Raw genomic sequence first — 22,538 nt, 5'->3', positions numbered from 1 at the left:
TGGGCATGATCCAAACCATCTATTGATAAACAGTCCAGAGGCCGAGACGGCTGTCCTTTCAGTCTATTGATGTGCACTAATGGCCTTTTCGCCTAAAGGACACATCTTGACATTTGGAGAAAACATTCATTTGTCTTAGTTAAATCATGTCCAAAGAAAGCACAGCTCGATGGGATCTTAAACAGAAAGGCAGGTTTTGCCAATCAAGTCCTATTACATTGGGATAGGCTGATTTATCTACAATTAAGAACTGCAGTGGAACAACAGGAGACGGAAAGATCGACAGTGAAACCCTGTGTGATTTATGCATTAATTTGCCACCCTCTCTTTAAGGCTAAGCAGAAGGCACTTATGGCAGTCGATGTTCATTTGTCATTTATGGCTGAAGCTTTAGACTAGATTTACGTTACTGCTAGAAACCTACATGAAAAAAAAACTGCACTTCTTGTATAATGTAAAGAGTCCTGCAACTCATTTGTAACTCAGTCGCAAGGGTTGGAAGCATCTCAACTTTGCAAAACTAGTTTCATGAAACAGTCAGTTAAAATGACAATAATGCATGACATTTTTTTTCTCTTGGGCTTGGGGCTGATTGAACAGGTACCAAACGGGTAATATTTGTAATTATAATACATTTAGAATATTACAAAATTTCATATATTATATACAGCATTAGGTTTCTATTAAACAAGTATCTATCGTTGTAACAACATCTTGTATTTCTAAAGTTTATGGGAGCAGGTAATCATTGAGATGTAAACAGTCATTCAGAGTGGTTTGATGCTAAATGGTTCATTGTAGAAAAACTGATTTCTTTTGTTAAGTTGATAAAGTGACCCCTATTAGTCCCACAGTGGTGAAATTTCACCTCCGCATCTGTGCAGTGAAGGGTTAAGGGTTAAGGGTTAGGTGCCTTGCTCACGGGCACTTCAGTCATGTCCTGTCGGCTTAGGGGATCGATCCAATGACCTTCCACTCACAAGGCTGGTTCCTTAACCTCCAGCCCATGAAACAGAGGTTGTGATGTCTACTACACAAATGTAGAAGTGTAATTTATTTATTTTATTAACCTACATGTGTTTTCTGAATTTTTATGTAATGCTGATATTGATGAAAAAAATTATACATCTGAAAAAGTCTTAGTGCCTCCTGCATTTTAATAAACACATTTTAGACCAAAATCTTGTGATAAAATTAGTGTAAAACAGTGTCTCAGCAATCAAATAGCATATTCATAACCATTGAATGTTATCACTTTCTGTGAAGGAGCTTTTAGAGGTCAAGTTCCTATCACCACCACTGTGAACAAACCTGAATGACTTTCTTTACATCTTAACTATTTAATTATGAACATATTTTGAAAAAAAATGGTGGAATTAAGCTTTTATTTTCAGTCATTCTGAATCATTTCTATAAGTCCATACATGTCAAGACATTCACACAATGCTAAGGATAGCTGGTGTTATTATTAGGTGCAAAAAGTATAATCTGATATGACTGCAGTGATATACACGCACTGAGCACTTTGTTAGAAGCATCTACAGATTCATACAGTGGACTAATTAACCAATTGTGAAGCACTGGTGCAGTGCATAAAATCATGCAGATACAGGCCAGTGCCTTCAGGTAATGTTCACATCAACCATCAGAAAGGGGAAAAATAATGAACTCAGCAATTTTGACTGTGGCATGATTGTTGGTGCCAGTTGAGCTGGTTTGAGCATTTCAAAAATTGCTGATCTCCTGGGATTTTCACACACAGCAGTTTCTAGTTTACTCAGAATGATGCAATAAAGAAAACATACAGTGAGCAGCAGCTCTGTGGATAGAAATGCCTTGCTGTTGAGGGGGATAAACACTGAAAGCCCAGAATGGTTTGAGGTGACGGTAACTCATATATCCACTCTGCACATTATGGTGAGCAGAAAAGCATCTCAGAATGCACAACATGTTGAACCTTGAGGCGGATTGGCTACAACAGCAGAAAACCATGTTGGGTTCCGCTTCTGTCAGCCAAGAACAGAAAGCTAAGGCTGCAGTGGCTACAGGCTCACCAAAATTGGGCAGCTGAAGACTGGGAAAAACCAAGGCCCAACCCAGAACTAGCGTAGTGTTCCTAGTAAAGTGTTCATTAGTATACTGTGAAGTCCAAAAGTCTGAGACCATAGTGAAAATCTGAAATTTGTTTTCACTTAAACTGGCGAACAAATATTCAAGAATCTGCACTATGTCTGTCAATATTCAGATGTAAGCAGATTTGTTACATTGTCCTTGTTAAGGCATTTGTACAAAAATGTCGTCTGATTGCTTCCACTCAGGCAAGTGTTCAGATGACTTTCACATGTATTTGATCTTCTTATCAGAGGTACAAACTTGTGGAGTCTGTGCTTGCTTGAGAGCGTGCTGTCATTAAGGCAAAAGAGGGACATATACAAATACTAAAGCATAAGGACATATAAATACTAATTCTGAAATTCATATAAGTATTTAAAATATTCTACTTTTCACTCAAATTGTTCTACTGATAATATAACCCGTATCAAAAACCTTTGTATTAAATTAGAAACAAATGCAAAAAAGGCACTTGCAGTACTGGTCTTGGACTTTTGGACCTCACTCTCTGTGCGTGTGAGTGTATCTTTTTTTCTTTTCTATACTGTACAGAGTATATCAGTTATTTAGTGCAGATATATTCCTTTAATGGAATACAGTCCATTAAAGCGGATCTTGGGATGTTTCTGTATTGGAGAGTAAAACTGGATGGGTGCAGTGTGAATACACTGCTTCATCTCTGCCAGCCTCCAGTCTCCGGAATATTCCTGTTACGTAACATGTGAAGTGATGAAGTGAAGTGAGGAGACAGGCAGATCCATTAGTGAGACCAGACAGCGACACCCTGTGGAAAACTTGAGAATTCCATCCCCAGCAATATCCCTTAAATAAGGACACTGCTGTAATATGGTAGGTGCAAAAGTCAGAGACCACCCTTCATTTGTTTAATTTCCAATCAAAACAGCCATTAATACAAGTTATTATTATTATTAATTTTGCAACAGAGAAAATCCAGAAAACATATCTGTTATAGAAAACTGTACAGAAGCAGCAAACAACTAAATAAAATATACTTTTTTTCCAGGATTTAGTGTTTGCAAGCTTTGTCTTTATTACAGCTTTCATTCTTTTCAGGAGACTTGCTTTCAGATTTGCAAAGATATCTGGAAGGATATTTTCCACTAGTGAAAGTTCAGTCTTAGAAGTTGGTTGCATTTTTGGCTTCTTATGATTCATTTAATCTCAAACACATTCAGTGATGTTGAGGTCTGGGGAGGTCAGTCCATTGTTCTGAGAACACCAGTAGCTTCTTTGGTTTGATTTGCAAATTGTTTCATCCAAGTCCTTTTCTCAGTAATGGCGACTTGACACATACATATCCTTTCCAACTTACAGCACAGTTGTCTTCTCACAGTGGAAGGATAGACAGAAACACCTGTGGACTTTTTCAGATTTGAAGCAAAAGTGGAGCTTGATTTTCTCTTATCTCTAAGATGAAAGCTTTAAGTGCGTTTTATCTAATGGTGAAAGTTGTTTGGAATGCCATTTTCTCTATGATTCACATTTTCCTTATGCAAGCAGCTTATTTTATATCTCATCTTAACAGAAAAATCTTCTGAAAAAATGAATAACCTGTTTTTATTGGCTTTTTTTTATTGGGAATTAAATGAAGGGTGATCTATAACTTTTGTACAGTACACAGTTCAATCTAATGTGCTTGATATGTATGACAGTAGCCGGTTTGACAAACTTAGAGATTTGTGCCTTTTTCAATCTGTAGTCCTAATACTGGTGAATCCCAGACATGATCAGTAAATGTATTTGCCAAAATGTAGGCAATTTAGCACATGTAGAACCAGAGTATCGGCTTATGTCTACTAACTTGTTCTGGCATGTATTTAACTGATGCAACAGCTTCTTTGACTGCATACCAAACAGTCACTAGGCACCTGAATATGTCCAATATGTAAAACTGTGGACCAGTAAACTCACAAGAAGAGCACAAATGCCCTAGAGCTCAGCATCTCTCTCAGAAGTGCTTGAATCTAGCGTGACAATGCACAGCCCCCATCAGCAGTCACGCTTCACTTCTCCAGTGGAAACGGCAGATGGAAGTGGAGAGCCATGTTATAGCTCTGCTGTCGCTGTGCATTAGTTCAGGGCCCAGAGCCCCGCGGCTGCCCCGAGCAGCTGGCTGAATGGCCAGCAGCCACAGCCTCTCAGGGACAACCGGCTAGTGCCACCAGCAATTGTTCCAAAGAGGAATAGCCATTTGCCTGCCAAAAAGAAGAAGCTCTTTTGCTGTAATCCAAGACCTTCACTACAAAGGACTGCAAAATGGATAGTACTTAGAGTTTCATGTCTGCTAATACACAAGAGCACAGATTCTAGCTTCTGTACTTCTGTACTGGAGCTGAGAGGCTAATGTTGCTAAGAAGTAATGGAAGCATATATCTCACTACTTAGCCCTGTGCAAACTGCATACATAAATCAGACACACTTGCCTCAAACTATGCCAAGTTATTATCCACTATGACTTGCTTATGTGGTTTAGGACACTATATGATATACTATTTGCATAAAAATGGAGAGAGGTACATTGCATAGCTATTTTGAAGCTTGAATTTTGTCTGCACTTGTCCAAACTTTCATTACTTGTTAGGTAAACACCAAGAACATCTTGGCTGACCAACTGCATAGGGATAGAAACTGTGTACATTTAAATTTTCACCAAACTATTCCTTTATTTATATAATAATTATAACCCTGGCATCATAACTATAGTCTCATCTGTGACCTATTCAAAGACTTTTATATTCACAAGGACTTGTTAATGTCAGAAGACAAAGTGCTTCCCTGTCTCACCACAACCCAGATCCTTCTTTTGGGGTTGATTGACAGTTTAGATGGATTTACTTTCTTCTTGAATGCCGTGCTTAGATGGTAGCTGCTATGCCTGTGGTAAACATTGAAAGTGTTTGTGATGGTTCAGCCAACTTTCTCCTTACCCTAAATGTGGTCAATCAGCCAAGACATGTTTGGTGTCTGACGTTTGCTCCTTAAAGCAGCCTTCAAAAGGTTTTTTAACGTGCCAGAAAAGTACATAGATATGCATTACTGGTTTGTTGTCAGAGTGTTTGTGGGTGGAGATTGATGTGAGCGGGAAACTCATGCAAATGTGAAAGTTTGTTTGTGAAAACCTGATGTTTTTTTGTTTTTTTTTCCTAAAATGAAGCCGTATGAGTTTTACTCAAACTGGTTGCTGTTGTACTGGACATTCAGAGCTGGATTTTACAGTCGTGGATCTTAGCTGGCAGCAGTCATTTGTGTCTCTTCCATTTTGTTTAAAATCAACATGACTGACTGAAGCCCCCAGCAGACCATCTCTTACTGGCTGATGAATGTGTACATCAGAGTAAGCTCTGTCAAAAATTCAGCTCTGGTGAACATTTTTAATGGATACAGTAGCATTATTTTCACACTTTGCTGAGCACTGGTGCTTCTTGAAATCAATGGCAAGACATTTCAGATGGGAACTCGTGCAAACATGGCAAGACATACATGTGAGTGAGAAACTGATACTGAAGTGACCTCATGAACACAAGTGAGCCTTTAGCTCTGACCCTTTGAAATCATAAAAATTGATGTTGCTTCAGTTGGGGTGAGCATGTCCATGTTGAGCATTAAAATATATATATCGGCATATGGAATTGGAGCTTTGTGTGTGCTACATTCATTTCATCCATCATAAAGTGCAAATGCATGTTGATCAACTTAGATGGCATTCTAGGCATTTGGGAAATGAGAATCGACTCCAAATCATTTAATAAAAAAATAAAATAAAATAAGACGCATTAAAGTTTGCCTGCACCTGTGCACACAGAGTGTGAGACATTCTGCTGTTACACAAAATGTCTGAAAATGCATCCTTCCACAAGACACACACATCACTTGATTTTGCTTTGGTCAAAGTGGAAAACAAAGTAATATGTAATTTGTAACAAACAAGTGGCTATTCATAAAAGGCAGCAGTGAAATGTCATTGAAATTGACAGAGGAAAATCGGGTGCAGTGTAGCTGTTTCTCAGTGGCCAGCAAGATAATTTGGCTAGGGTTGGCCCTCTAAGCTGCCTTGCTAATGTTAAATAAGATATATAATTAAACTCCCCAAAGAACAAAGCGAATATGTGAAATTCATTCAAATCAAGACTCATAATAGTGTATTATATACTCATTCTTGTACATTTTATGTTGCCAGATCTCCTTTTCTACACTTAGATTTTGGAATTGAGAAAAGTACTATGTGGAATTGAGTCTTGGAATAGATTCCATCAATTCCCATCAACTGGAATCAGAGTCAGTATCAAATTATCTGGAATCAAACAGCCCTACCAGCGAAAGCTCATCCTTTTGGATGTTTGCAGAACTTTTCATAGCATTCTTACAGCCCTAATGATCAGCTTCTTTGACCTAGTATTTAATATAAAGCATTGTCATGCATACATTTTTCTGATATAAATGACCTGATTATAAATAAACTCTACAACAATCACAATTGCACTTAATAAATGTGAAAGTAAATGTGTAGAGAATGTAAAACATGGTAAATAACTTATTCACTGCATTTTTAAAAATAATTCTATGTGATGACATCGCTCTAGTTAATGACACCATGTATACAATGCAATTCTGGTAGCTTTGGAGGGATTCTAGGGGAAATCCTAGAGCAACTGCTGCGAAACGTTCTATCACTAAATAAACGACGCACAATGCTACATTTATTGATGGAAGCCCTGCGATAGGTTCAGATCACTATTTACAAGATTATTCTTCAGAATCGTGGCTAGTGACAAGAAAAAAAACAAATGTATAAATTATTGGCTATTGTAGATCAGGTTCTTCACATAGAACAGCATTGAGAAATCACATTTTTAAGGAGAAGAGCTGCCAAGTTAGTGACTTCATCTACCCATGAAATTAAGTCGTACCACTTTCTTAAACCTTTACTGGTGAGCAGTGTAAACTTATCTTGGTGAGAACTGAACTTCTTCTAACCTCTGAGTTCTAAGCAGCTTCTAAGACTGGAGACCATAATAACCTGAAGTTACCTTGAAGATTAAGTCTTAACACGGTACCATAAAATCCACAGGCATGGTATTACGAGGCGTGATTAATATGCAAATAAAAAGTCAATGTAGCGGTGTAGCGTGATTAGGGCTACAGGGAGAGCCGTGTAATACATACAGTGCTTGGCTCACCAGTTAAGGCCGATTTACATGTTTAACATACCGATCCCAAGGGTGGAAAGAAGAACATTAGATTAGAAGTCTTGCATAAACAAACTGTTCATTTTCAACATACCTAGCAACACTAAAGCACTTACAAAACATCAAGCAACAGGGGACGGAGCTGTCAGCATGAGGTTTTCTGTCCGTACTGCCCACACACAGTGTCCCTGCAGACACAGACTCACTACTTGATTAAAGGAAAGTGAATAGACACAAAATAAGGGCCTCCTAAGGGCAAGCCTGACAAGAATACACAAACTACAAGGTTTGGTGGTGGTGGAAATGGTGGTTGGTGGGTGTGTGTGTGTGTGTGTGGTGGGGGGGGGGGGGGGGGGGGGGGTATTTATCCCTATGCTGTTGTCTTTTCTGCTTCAAATATTTCTGTATCATAGACAACCTCTGTTTTTTCAACAAGATGTAGTAATTAACGATGTAGTATGGACAGTTTCAAAACTTAATTACATAATATTCACTCTCAAGTCCATTTAATCCACATAAAAAATAAGCTTCAAAAACAGTCTGTGCATTTTTGTGATGCCACATATGACCATTCAACCTACAGCACTTTAGCCCCATCCATTCATGCTGAAGATATAAGGAGCGTTTCAGTGTAGACAGCTTTTTAAATGAAACTATGGTTGTCAAAGTTAAACTGATAGCATGATTTTTTAAAGACATTTAATAGTTTGACTTTTCAACCTTCTATAGTACAGGCTGAAGCCCAGCTACAGAGTTCTGTATGTTGCTGGAATCCACGATTACAAATACATCTTCTGGATGACTTTTAAAGCAACCCCTTCAGCACCTAGTGGAAACTACAGTTTCCCACAAGAATCCCCACAGTTACAAGAAGCTATGAGCTCTATGGCGAGTGAGAGTGAGAGGCTGCAATCACAGAGGAGATGAAACCACCGACTGTATCTTTGATAGATAGTCATATATACACTCATTGATTGGAACATGCAGCCACAGTTTCCAACTGGACAACTGGAACCTTACGGAAACCAGATTTTCATGCTCTGGTTCATGTAGACACTGTGTTCACATAATAAATATGATGCAATTGTGTTACTGAGTAACTGAGTAATAACTGCATTTTACTTAAGCTTATTTTGTCCATGCATACAGATTTAACAAAGGGAACTGCTTTTTAAATGGCTGTGCCTTAGGGGCAAACTTGAGCAAATAAGAGAACTAATTAAAATGGATTATTTCAATTGTTTGATAGCCCTAAATGAAGTACAGTACAGGACAGCTAATCAAAACAAATGTTGTAAAAGCACAGCAAAAACAAACAAACAAAAAAAAAAACAGCCTGTTTAATTTTGGACCATGCCCCAAACTAAGTCTGGGACAGAGGAGAAGAACTCTGAGAAAGAGTTATAAATTTATATTAAATTTATAAGAGGTCTGTCTGTCTGTCTGTCTGACCTGCGATGGACTGGCGACCTGTCCAGGGTGTACCCTGCCTTCCGCCCGATAACTGCTGGGATAGGCTCCAGCACCCCCCGCGACCCTGATGGAGAAGCAGCTTGGAAAATGGATGGATGGATGGAATTTATAAGAGCAGGAGTTTTGGGCATGGTCCCTTTCCCGAACAAGCTATTTCATAACTACAATTAAATTTTAAATAGGCTACAAAAATATTCATGTACAACTGAATTTTGAAGTGCATGAAACCACACACAAACATACAATACAAATGTCATGAGTGGACAGTGTAGGTAGGATATGAGCCCCTATAAACCAGGCACAGTATCTGCAGCAAACATTTGCTCAGGTGGTGGCTTCTGTGATTACAGCTTTTAATGAAACGATAGCACTTGAGGCAAAGAGTGAAAAGGAAGCAGACGAATGGAGAATATTAAACAGAAGTGTTGATTGCAGCTAATTATTTTGGCGGGCACTGCTTGGCATGGAATTGTTGAGCAATCAACATAACATTCCAAAAATATCCGGGTGATGTCTGCTCTAAATCAATGGCATTTGCAAATCTATTAGTCTGAGGGCTTTGAACACTGATGATCCCATTTTCTCCCCTCTGCAAGAGGCAGATTTGAAATGGAAAAATATTATGAAAAATTATCATTTGTCCCATTAGCATTCCTGCAGTGATGGTATGGTATAGAGGTTCTCCAGAGGGTACCTCTTATGATTAACAGTACCTGATTATGTTATAGGAACAGAAAGCGCAAAGGACAGGAAGTTGTAATCCCATCTTGAGCTCAAACAGGACATTTTATCCATCATCTTTTCATACAGTACCTAACATTCTGTTTATGTCTGACAAAATCAATAATCTATCAGATAGTTTCCTGCCAGACGTTCAAAATTAGTCACAGGCTGTGCCAGACTGTTTTTCTATTTGATCTGAGAGCCTCTGCTTAAAGCAACAGTCCACACAAAAATCTAAAGTACACAATGTGCCCTTTACCCCAGACGCAGTTGATCAGTCAAGACGTGTTTGGTGTCTTAAGTTGCTTCTTTAGTTTTGCCTTGGAGCTACAAATGTAATGCAGCTAACAAATAATGGAAGCTTATCCCCAGTTAGAACTGTGAAAACTGCAGGCCGAGATCACCACACACTTGCCTTAAATTGCATTTTTTTTGTTAACGACTTACTGCATGATATTACCTTCTGGCAAAGATTAACCCTTTAAAATCCCAGGTTTATTACATAGTTTGTGCTGTCTGTGGACCGCTGTCTGTGGACCGCTGTCTGTGACTATTTAAGGGATTAATTCCTTATAATTACCTGCCTGACTATATAAAAGAATCTTATACAAATGCAATGTACACTGTTATTGCCATATACCAACAAAATATATTTATTTTTAGATTTCTATTCATTATTACCATTTTTAATTAGAAAAATATTAAAACGTTTGTGTTTCATAATTCATGCAGTAAAGGGTTAAGTTATCTCAAATAAACATGTTTATATGGTAATATTCATGTCTGTAAAAAGGTTAGAAGTACATTGCTTATCTACTCAGCCATCTTCAAGTTTAAATTTTATCTGTACTTTTCCCCATTTTCATAGAAAACAATGTGCCATACAGAGTCAGAAACCACTTAAGCAAGCATATTTGAGATTACTGAACAACTTGACATGGTTTAAGAAAGTGAGATTGAAGACTTGCAAAATTTTTGCAGGAAAAGAAAAAACCTGAACAAAACTGATTATAGTGATAATTGGGACCACCAGCTGTAATATGATGAACAAATAAAACCTTTTGTCTCCAACTCTACATGTGTGACTTTGCATGTCAGTCATATGCAGTACAATGTCGTTCTCCTGCAGCTTGGAGCGGCATTGTGTTCAATATGTTGTCTAATAATGTGCTTTTCATGATAGAACAACCTTCAGTCCACTGAACAGTGCTACAAGTAGTAAGTGTGATGTTTAAAGGAAAGTGACACCACAACTTGAATCTGTTGGCTTCGATGTAGCACAGTAGTTAATTTAAGCGAAGTTGTCAGTTTATCTAGCTGAGGTTTTAGTAAGATATAGCCTTTAAAACGTACTAAAACTTTAGCTGGATTAGTTGTGTTGGCTAGGTAGTATACTTGCTACACGATCTACAGACTAACAAAGTGTTGCTTCTTTCCCTTTAAATACTGCATTTACAACATGCACTGCATGACGCTAATAACAAGACTAAACGAAAATTTACTACTAAAGACTTGACACTTAACTTGCATGCAAATCCCATAGACTCAAAATCCAACGCAGACACACGGCCTGGACACTCGAGACTCAACTGAAACTGTCACGAAGCAACCTTTGAACATCTACAGCCTATGCTGATGGACTAAATTTGGAGCAAATTGTATATATTTGCTTTGTTTGTTCCATTTGCGTACTTGTGTGACTTGCATCCTAACTAACATCCTCAGTGCAGCCCAGGGGAACATGGGTTTCTTTTTTGGGGCTTGGTTTCTCTTAATGCTTCTTCTGCATGTTCTTAGGTAGTTTTTTCTACCATTTTTGCCCCCAACTTGCTTGTTAGAAGAGTTCTTGAAAGTATTTCAGTAAAAATTTGTGCAAAATTCCTGCTATAAGGACAAATAAAAATAAATAAAATGGAAGTGAACTGAAGTGAATGTTACATAGTGCTAAAGTAAACTGCATTCTCATATGCATAGACTATAGTGCATGCAGGCGTTTGCTGGAACATCATGTAAATGTACTTCCAATACATTCTTCAGAGTAAATATAAATGAATGTAAATTACATGCAAATAGCTTTGAAAACATTCTGGCAATTGTAATAGCTTCAGCTGCTTTAAGCCACAAATACCTACAGTTTTACAAATACCGCTCAGTGCAAACTAGGATATTAGCTGTTTTTGTAAGCTTTCCATGGAGATTTGCATAGAGTGTATCTGTTTAGTTTCATGAGAGGACGCAATTTCCATCTGCACTCCTCTGCGATCTTCTTCTATCCAACCCCTGAGACACCATCTCTTCACACTGCGTTGAGCACTATGACACACATAATACCTCTCTCTCCTTCATTAAACTAGCTCATTACATCCAACAGCCAGGCCCTCAACAATGTCAGCTAATTTAATTGTCAAGGCAAGGCTTGAGGGCTCATTTGCAACACTGCCAGAAAATATCATACTGAGAAAGTAAAGTTGTACTAAGTGTACCCTACCATTTACATAATGGAGACGCATTGGATATAGCCTATAATAAAAAAATACTGTTGAAGGATTCAAAAGATGATATTCCATACAAGCGGTCACTGCCATTAGATCAAGCAAGTTAAAATGATCCAATTACTAGTCACTCACATGGATAATATGGGCTTATATGAACCTTGGTCAATTTCTGAATCTGCCAGCACCACACAAACGCAATTAAAATGGATTTGCTGTAAAGCATGCTAGGGAAGATCCGCCTTAGGACAGTGGTCATAAACGTGGTGACGCTATGCATTGATTTATTCATTTTTGAGAAAATCTTTGTTACATGATCTTGCTGTAGCCAGTGGCTGTACGGCAGCAGACGGATTTTTTGACAGTGAGCCTGTTGCCCACCCACTCACTGTACAGTACATCAGTGACTAATCTGGCCTTTAGTCTAGACTGCAGTGGATGACGAACCGCCAAAACTGCCATGCACAGCTAGCCGACCACTCAGCTCCCATTAGCCATCCATCGGACTTGCGCACAGGCTCATTAAACACCTCCAGATTCATGCTGGCAGAAAAAGAGGCTCTAAACACTTCTAGACTCATGCAGGTAGAACATGGGAGCAAAACATTTCCAGACTTCTAAAGGTTAAACACTTCTAGATACCTACAGGCTAAATACTTCCAGACTCCTACAGACTAAACACTTCTAGACACCTACAAGTTAAACATTTCCAGATGTCTAAAGGCAAAACACTTTCAGTGTCCTACAGGCTAAACACTTCCAGACTCAAATGCAAGCTGAACACTTCCAGACTCAAATGCAAGCTGAACACTTCCAGACTCAAAAAAAAAAAAAACTCCTACACAGGCTACAGGCTAAAGACTTCTAGACACCCATAGGTTAAACATTTCCAGACTCCTAAAGACTAAATACTTCCAGGCTCCTACAGGCTAAACGCTTCTAGTCTCCTACAGGCTAAACGCTTCCAGACTCACATGCAAGCTAAACACTTCCAGATCCCTACAGGCTAAACACGTCCAGACTAATACATGCAGTGGACTTCAGTGGACTACAGGTTAAACATTTCTAGACTCAAATCCATTCTAAACAGGTCCAGGCTAATACGCAAGAAAACTTGAGGGCTAAACTCTTCCAGACTCATTCAGGCAGGACATAAGGGCTAAATACTTCCAGACATATACTGACAAAACACGATGTTGCCACCTTAGCCCAGTAAAATTCCTGGACGCTTGATCAGTGGCTTGATTTTTTTATTTATTTATTTTTTAAACTAAATTCAGCAGAAATATTACTCCAGCTACAGAAGCTAATTTTCTTAGTGTGTTAAAGTGCCTACACATGTCACTAGCAATGCACCTTTCTTGAACAATTTTCCGTGTTCCTATCAAACCCATTCTTCATATACAAATGATTTGATGGAATAAAAAGAAACAGTTCAAACATCATAAGAAAAATTAACATCCAAGAATGGATTTCTTTCCTGCGAGGCAGGAAAATCATGAATGGGTGCCAACCCTAGCAGAACATGGGGGCATTAGACTTAATATGGGACCATGAGGCCTAAATAATTCTACACTCATAAAGGCAGAACATGGGGACTAAATTGTTTCAGGCTAATCACTTCCAGACTCCTATGGGTTAAACTCTTTCTGAATGTATGTGATGGCTTAAGTCTTCTAGACTCAAGCTTGCTCTAATGCTGCTTGTGGAAGAAGCTAAAGACCGTCAGTAAAGTCAGGTGAACAAAATAGGCACACTTACTGCCTCCAAACTAATACCTGCTGAGTAAGAATAAACACAATTAAAACACTATGGTCATGAGTATGCCTGCAGCTTTTATTAGCCATTAAACAGACTCACAGTGCTAAAGATAAATATCTCCAGAAAGGACAAATGCTTCCAAAACTGTTAGTTACTGAGGGCTACCTCATGATTTAACTACACTGGTCACAAGTGGTTCATAAACTATGGATCACACACATGTTTATGCTTGGTTGCCAAATAATAAGGAGGGATGAAGGAAAGTAAAAAAGTTTAAGAATCTTTGCTGTAAACTGTTTTGTGGCTTGGAACATCACATTAGGCTGATCCTTCTTCAAAGGTGGAAGAACTTGGTGCGACATTCAGTTTGGTTCTACTGAATCTACTCCACCTCCATGTGTCTCCATTAAACCTCTGAGTGAGGACTGTGACTTCTGTTATTGGATTTTCTGCCTCTTTCAGTTTCTCCAAATCATAAAATTTCAACTTCCAGTAAAAGTATAGTCATCTTATGACTAAATCTGCCTGCACGTTTTATGGACACCAGAACAATCGATCTCGTTGGGGTTTAATCAAATGCCCAAATGCCAAATCAATGAAAGTTTTCAATCATATCTGACCTTCGTTGTTCTTTTTTTAATGATTTTGTGAGAAACACACATTAATGTCATAATTATGTAGCTGTCTGAAAACTTTCATCTTGAAACTGCTGACCTTTATTAAGATATGAATATTGCATACCCTGCCCAATATATATATATATATATATATATATATATATATATTTATTATTCTCATCAAGCTTCTGGTTTGCTGACATCTTAAAGTGCTGAAATAGTTTAAACTGAAGCAGAGGGTGCTCCTTATTACAATTGTAAGCTGTATAATCAGTCAGAAGCTGTTATGCTCATAGACATGAGCTATTTTCCCTTTTATTTCTAGTTTCTAAACAAATTACTGTTTCACTTATGTAATGAAACATGGTTGACAAACAGTGTTGCTGTGCATCCCCATAGAGTTATTATAAAATGATTGCAGTGGGTTCCCGAGAGACTAGTCATAAAACAACAACAACTATAATTACACACTTATGATCACATTTACATTTTCACTCTTCTTCTTCTCCTTTCTTAAAGTGAATTTTCTTCTTCAAAACAGTGTTACCCTCACATGGCACGCTTGTTCTATTATGTGTTGTTTCTTCTAGTCTTTTTTGATACAGAACTGAATTGGATTTGGGGGGAAAAAAAACTTTCCCTTTAAATGATGTGTATGTGTACATTTATAGTGATGTGCAAAAATAATTCACTTTCCAAAAGTTGAGATCAAAAATGGTTAAAGGTTGTAGAGAAAACGGACCTCTAGCAACCCTGCAAGACCTGGTAGACCATGAAAACTGTCGGCCTCAATGAAACAGCACTTCAAGCTTTCATCTTTGAGTTATAGGAGAAAAATCCACAGGTGTTCCTGTTGTTCCACTGTGACAAGACAATTCAACACTGAGTCTGAAAGCATGTGTAGCTGACAAGAATTTGTTACTGAAAAACGGAAAACAGAAGAAGAAAATTAGCAAAGAAGCTGTTTGTGTGTTTGTAACAATGAACTGTCAGATTCCAGACGCAACATCACTGATTGGGTTTTGGATTATTTCAATTGTGAGAAGAAGAAAATGTAACCAACTTCTAAGACCGAACTTTGGAGGTGTGAAAAAATACCTCTATTTCTTTGAAAAACTGAAAGTGAGTCTCCTGAAAAGAATGAAAGCAGTAAAAGTCAACGTGTGACACACTAAACAATAAAAAAAGATATTTTATGTAGTTGATGAGGCTTTTGTGTCATTTTCTGTTAAATATATATTTTCTTCTTTTTTTTTGTTTACTGATGCTGAAAAATAAACTAATTGAACAACTGGTACTTAATGGCCATTTTGTAATTGAATACACAAAGGGTGGTCTCTGACTTTGGTATAATACTGTATTTAGGTATATTTCAGTGTTAAAATGGTGTAATAAGTAATCTTTTTCCATGCTGGTCTCAAATGGGACAAATCCCAAAAATATTCAAATGCATAGTGATGCTAAGCTAAATGCTAAGCCAAAGTAACTATATCAAGTTCCCCATAATTGCTACTTATAGGGAATTCATTAAAGTAGAATGATCTCAAAAGACATTTGCAGGAATCACAGTAGGCAAGATCAATTCCTCACTAATGAAGTCTGACTGTGGGCTTAACCTTAATCAATCAAAGCTTGTCCATTGAGCTGGGTCAGGGTAATCTGACAAATTTTATATTCTGAGACAATGTGGAGCACATGCTATCTAATAGTGCATTCAAAATGTTAGCTGAGCATGTATGGCTCTACCAGTGCTGATTTCAATGATTTAACTGTTGTAAAATGTGACAGCTTCAGAGTTTACAGTTATATCTAGAGACAGACCAGACACCTCCATTCAGACAACACAGGCCTATCACAGTAAAAGTGACTAACAGCATCTCACTTAAATAAAAGATGAACCATGACTAACACAGTAAACAAAGTGTAAGTGCATCTAGTCTCAATTCCAGCTGTCTTGAATTGATGCTTGGATTACATCAGTGTGATTTCAGGAGAGAAGATCTAATTGGTGCTCTTCTCGCCTCGTATGGTGGGAGGACTTTTGACTGACAGCAGTAAGTCCTCGCTCGTCACGCCTCCGTGTTCATTTTGAGTTCCTAGATGGATGCGTAGCACTAGAAACATGCTCCTCTTTCCCCAAACCTCGAGGACTGTTTCTGCTTCAGTGGTGCAGGATATTCCAACTACTGACGCTGTCACTTCTAACAATGAGGTTTCTTCAAGAAAGAATATTTTAGCACAATTATATAGCTGCCAGTTTATTACACTCACTGTCATTTTGATCAGAAATAACAACACTATGGGTGCACTTTGTAGATTTAGAAAGGCACTGTAACTAACGTTGCACAATTGATCAGCCTATCCATCAATGGAAAGGGACCACCTAATATGTGTTGGGCTGATACAAGCATATTAGGCACAGTCCACAAATATCCAGCCAATACAGGGCTAGATGATGACTAACACAAATTGTTAATGAAGAAAGATAAGCTATAGTCTTTACTATACATCTGTAGTGTACCACTATGGTAGGTGTTTCTAATGAAGTGGCTGTGCTGTGCTGTGCTGAGAATCAAACAATATCTGGTCAGTGGTGGTATTATACTGGTGTCTTTCCTTTAATGGATGGGTTAGAGGATAGTGATAAATTGTGCAGCAACAGGTGGAAAACAGTGATAAAAGTGATACACAGGGTAAAGTGGGCAATGTGTGGAGACACAAGTTAGGTGTACCTACTAAACTGGTTCGTTATCACAATGCCAAATGACTTCTTGACAGAATGAGCCATTTTAACACAAATTCTAAAGCGTACACACTGTCAAAACAAAGTAAAAGTACCTTTAAACAGCAAACCAAAGAGCAGAAAACATTTGCATCTCTTTGGCATTATGGAGGTGCAGTGACATCTTTGGGAGAGAACTATTGTGTCCTCTCCACTAGAGTGATTCAGTTCAGTAAATAAGGAACATGCCTCAGAAAGAGAAGATTGATATGACTGAGTAGAATAATGTCCCATTCCCTCTGACTTTTTTAAATGATGCGAGAAAGCACAAAAAAGCTGCTGGTGTTCTGGAGTTATTTTGACATGAGTAATTTTCCCTTTCCACTCGTCAGTTATGTGGCTCTCCAACTCCCACACACTTAAACACAGACACACACAGAGACACACACACACTCACATACATCCAAAGACATACACACAGACCACACATACACAAAGAGAGACAGAGAGAGACCGAAAGATCTCTCTCTGCCTCTTGTCTGTGGAACAAAGCCCGGGAGATAACCACAGTGCACAAACCACACACACACACACACACACACACACACACATTTATACAATGTCAGGATGTGGGGTTATGGATATCTTCATATGTATTCTATATATGTAATTACGTTTGTATGCAATAATGTCCTATATGTATCCTATGCTTATATGTATTAATAATAATAATAATGTCCTGTATGCATTATATCTAGTGTAATGTGCAAAAGTCTAAGACCACCCTTTAAAATGGCCATTAAGTATAAGTTATTCATTTTTCAAGGTCAGAAAAAAAATTGAAAACATATTTGACAGAGGGCGGTACGGTGGAGTGGTGGGTAGCGCTGTCGCCTCACAGCGAGGAGGGCCTGGGTTCGATTCCCCTGCCAGGTGACCGGGTTCCTCTCTGTGTGGAGTTTACATGTTCTCCCCGTGTCTGCGGGGGTTTCCACCGGGTTCTCCGGTTTCCTCCCACAGTCCAAAGACATGCAGTAAGGCCGATTGGACATGCTAAATTGCCCCTAGGTGTGAGTGTGTGAGTGACTGTCTGTGTCTGTCTGTCTGCCCTGCGATGGACTGGCGACCTGTCCAGGGTGTATCCTGCCTTTCGCCCGAAGACTGCTGGGATAGGCTCCAGCAGCCCCCCGCGACCCTGACGGAGAAGCGGCTTAGAAAATGGATGGATGGATGGATATTTGACAGAAAATTACACAGAAGCCTCAAAAAGTAAATGTAATTAGTTTTCTCCCCATTTAAAGTATCACCTTTACCCATTTTACGGTTTCTATTCTTTCAAGAGACTTACTTTCAGTTTTTTAAAGAAATCTGCAGTGATGTTGTTCCTCACTTCCAAACTTCAGTCTTAGGCCCAAACCCATTTCTTATTTTTACCCCTTGTTTTTGAGTGTAACCCTCCCTTGAAACTGAGTTACAAGGGGTAGTGGTTGAAATCTTCTGCCTATGAAATGGGACAACCCTTCAAGAACCGGATACATCATCAATTGTCGTCAGCGACTATTACATTAACAGAGGAGACGAGGTTTTCCGGCCATTTCCAACACACACTCCAGCTGTGGTGATCTCGCTTGTGTGTCACATGACAGGACAGGTGAATCATATTCAAAATAGTCTGGAAAAACAATCAGGATGTGTTTTCCTGCTGTGTCTCCTTACTACAGCAATAATGGTATATCACACTGACATTTGTCATTTATCCAAAGGAGACTGAAAAGCGTGGGTTGCGATTCATTCACAACTTCAGTTTTACGCGTCATTTAATCAAACGAGTCACAGAATATAAAAGAGCACAAACAAAAAACTACATTACTTCATTAACAGCTACTAGCGCTGCTCTGTAGGCAAGGTAACGACTGAGACATCAGCGTATTACTAGCCATTTTTATGCATTTTATGAAGGAAATGACCATAAAACACTATTACAATGATTCTCTTACAATACAGCGGCTTTTTAACAGAGAAATACTTACATTAATGTGTCTCTTTGGTCGCTTGTGCAGCCATCTTGCTGATGATTCACATAGGATTCTGGGAATTTTCTCATAACCCTCCGTTTGTAGTGCACCTCTGAAAAATATAAAGGGCCACATAGCCCTAACACTTCACCCTACCCCTCCATCTCAGCAACAATTGGGACAACCCTACCCCTAGACGTGAACACGCAAAATGGAGGGGTAGGGCTAAGTGTTAAGGGCAAGGGGTGAAATGGGATTAGGCCTTAGAAGTAATCACAAACACACTGAGCGCTGTTGAGCTCTAGACTCTGGGTGGTCAGCTCATTTTTGTGATAATACCAGTAGTTTCTTTGTTTGATTTGCAAATTTTCCTGAAAATACACAGACACACACACACACACACACACACACAAACACACACACAGATCATTCCTAGAAGCCAGACATCTCCCACCTCAGTTCACCCACTTCACCTCTTCAGTGCTTAAAATGCGCACATTCACAGAACTCTTGGCATGATGGCTGCAGATTGTGGAGATTCCCTCTCTAAACACCCACGCACTGAGACCAAGCAGAGGTGGAGAGAGCAACCAAACCCTGCTCTCAACAACTTCATAAAAGTACTCAAGAAGAAAAGTGTTCCTCAAAACCAACCTGAGCAGATGCACATCAGAACAAAAAAGTACTGAGTACCAAGTCGGTTCATTTGTTCAGTTCAAGTGATCTTTCAAAAACCTGCAGTACAAATACATGGATCATGGAGCAGCAATTGACATCAAGAGTGAAATCTGTTTGGTGTTGATTTTGACTGTAAGACTGCCAACCTAACACTACACACACACACACACCCATACTGCATTCTTTATTTAGGTCTAAAATTACACACACAATAGCAGTATCTAAAAATCATAATCGTATTGAACCTTTTTATGGATAAACAAAACATCTTTTCCTCTGAATGTGGAAAATTCCCAGTGATCTATCCCTGCCTTCCCTCAAATGCATTCTTTCATAGCAAATACTGTAAGGTTAGACCTAATGAATGTAGGTTGGTGTAAAGACTCATTACATAAAATTGAGTTTTCAGTTTAATTTAAATGAACTGTTATTCAGCTCAGCATTACAGCAAGAATCACTTCCCTCAACAACTGCTGGCTACTTTGGGGGTGTGTTGCTAAAACACAAGCAGGTTAAGGTGCAAAGAAGGAAAAAGTATGACGTTATAGATCAGTTCTGATCCTCAAAGCAGGGAACTATTTTTTACCTTATAAAAAAACAAAGTAATCATGAAGTTTTAATCCAGAAAATGCTCTGCTCTGCGTCCATTTCAGAGATGAACCTCGCCTAACTTAAAATTTCAGCACTTCCAGCTTAAAACATCTTCCCACATCCCAGACTGAAGGTATGCTAGTTGGACACAACAACATATGTACCACCAAGCAAAAGTTAGGTCAGTAAACCTTGACACTCTGAGTGTGATTCACACATGTAATTTATTCAGACATCAGTATTGCAGACAGTGAAAAAGTAACATTTCATTCACTCTGATTTCTGCCAACCTTCTGAGACATGAACTCATTTGACCAATCACTGTTGTCTCTGGCATTGGCTTAGTGACAACCAAGATGACAGATGACTAGATGACTAGAGTTTTTTGTTGCAAGCCAAAAGGATTAGTCTTCTGCTTCACTATGTGCTGTTCTAGCATCTACAAAAGCAGCCCAAACTGAGTTACAGATCTCTGCGATGTGGACAAAAGTGCTAATAAAGATTCAGCCCCTGGATGAAGAAATGAAACTTTCCATGTTCACTTTTCCAAAATGGAGAGTTGCCTACCCAACATCACAGTTTGTCTCTTTTTTAGGGAGTAAATTGTATTGTTTTGCATTTGAAGATGCCTGTTTGCTTGTTTGTTAATGTTGTTGTGTTGATTCGCATCATGTTTGGAGGAAATGGGGAAATATGACAAATTTAATAGCACACTACTTCAAGACATTTTCATGATATTTCACAATATTTATTATTTTCTGATGTCTGAAATGTAGGAACAAACAAAAAATAGGCACAGTAAAGAATAATATCAAAATGTATTACAAATTAATTTTATGTTGGAATCAATTCAAATAAATATTTAAATAAATAAGATAAAATAATCCCTTCCTGGATTGGGGCCTTGTCATGGCGGAAGTGTGATCTAGGGATCTTCAGAGCTAAGTTGTCTGGAGCAATATGCTCCTGGTAGAGCCTCCCAGGGCGAGCAGGTCTGGAGTGAAGACCCAGACTAACGCAATCCAAAAACTCCATGATAAATGGACACAATCATGTTCCCTGCCTAGTAGGGGGTCACCAGGACCTAGCCCTGGAGCCAAGTCTGGGCGTAGCATCCCTCAGCAAGTGCCTGGTGGCTGGGCAGCCTACATAACCCGGCCGGGCTCAGCCCAAAGAGGCAACGTGCGCAAACCATGTGGGCCCACCACCCTGAAGGTCCAGCATGGGGGAGTGGTGCAGTGCCGTATAGGCAGTGGGAGATTGCAGGGAGGCCCTTCGTGGCCTAGGCCCCTGTGGTAGAAACTGGCTCTTGGTACATGGAATGTAACCTTATTGGGGGGAAGGAGCTGGAGCTTGTGCAGGAGGTTGAGAGGTACCAACTAGATATACTTGGGCTCACCTCCACCCACAGTGTCTGCTCTGGAACCAAACTCCTGGATAGGGGTTGATCCCTTTCCTACTCTGGGGTCACACAAGGTGAGAGGCGCAAGGCACTGGGGATGAGATTCGTCCAGAGATGCTTAAGGCTCTGGATATTGTGGTGCTGTCGTGGCTAACACCCCTCTGCAATATTGCATGGACCTCAGGAACAGTACCCTTGGACCAGCAGACTGGGGTGGTGGCTCCTATTTCTAAAACATGAGACTGGATCGGGGTATCACACTACTCAGCCTCCCTGGGAAAGTCTATGCCAAGGTGCTGGAAAGGAGACTTCGACAGATAGTTGAACCTCAGACTGAAGAGGAACAATGTGGATTTCATCCTGGCCATGGGAACAATGGACTAGCTTTTCACCCTCTCACAGGTTTTGTGGACTTGGAGAAGGCTTACGACTGTATTCCCTGAGATATCTTGTGGCAGGTCCTCTGGGAGTATGGGGTGCCAGGGCTACTACTCCGGGCCATTCAATCTCTGTACTCCCAGAGTAAGAGCTGTGTTTGTATACTCTGCATTAAGTCAGACTCATTGAGTGTTAGCGTTGGACTCCGCCGGGGTTGTGTCCTGTCTCCACTCCTGTTTGTGATATTCATGGACAGAGTGTCAGGGCGTACCAAGGGTCAGGAGGGCATTATATGTGGAGGCCGGAGGGTGGCATTACTGCTATTTGCAGATGATGTTCTTTTGGCTGGATCTCATGGATGCCTCCA

General features: G+C 39.3%; 1 protein-coding gene across 16 annotated transcripts in view; it reads right to left on the bottom strand.

Annotated features, from left to right (window-relative positions):
• The window catches only part of LOC108423613 (potassium channel subfamily T member 1-like), a 134,711-nt gene that overhangs the window by 99,171 nt on the left and 13,002 nt on the right, over nt 1-22,538 (bottom strand). The gene's annotated exons all lie outside the window — the stretch shown is intronic.

Source organism: Pygocentrus nattereri, chromosome 20, assembly GCF_015220715.1.
Source record: "Pygocentrus nattereri isolate fPygNat1 chromosome 20, fPygNat1.pri, whole genome shotgun sequence".
NCBI lineage: Eukaryota > Metazoa > Chordata > Actinopteri > Characiformes > Serrasalmidae > Pygocentrus > Pygocentrus nattereri.
Note: the sequence above shows the minus strand (reverse complement) of the source record. Positions and strands in the feature narration are given on the sequence as shown.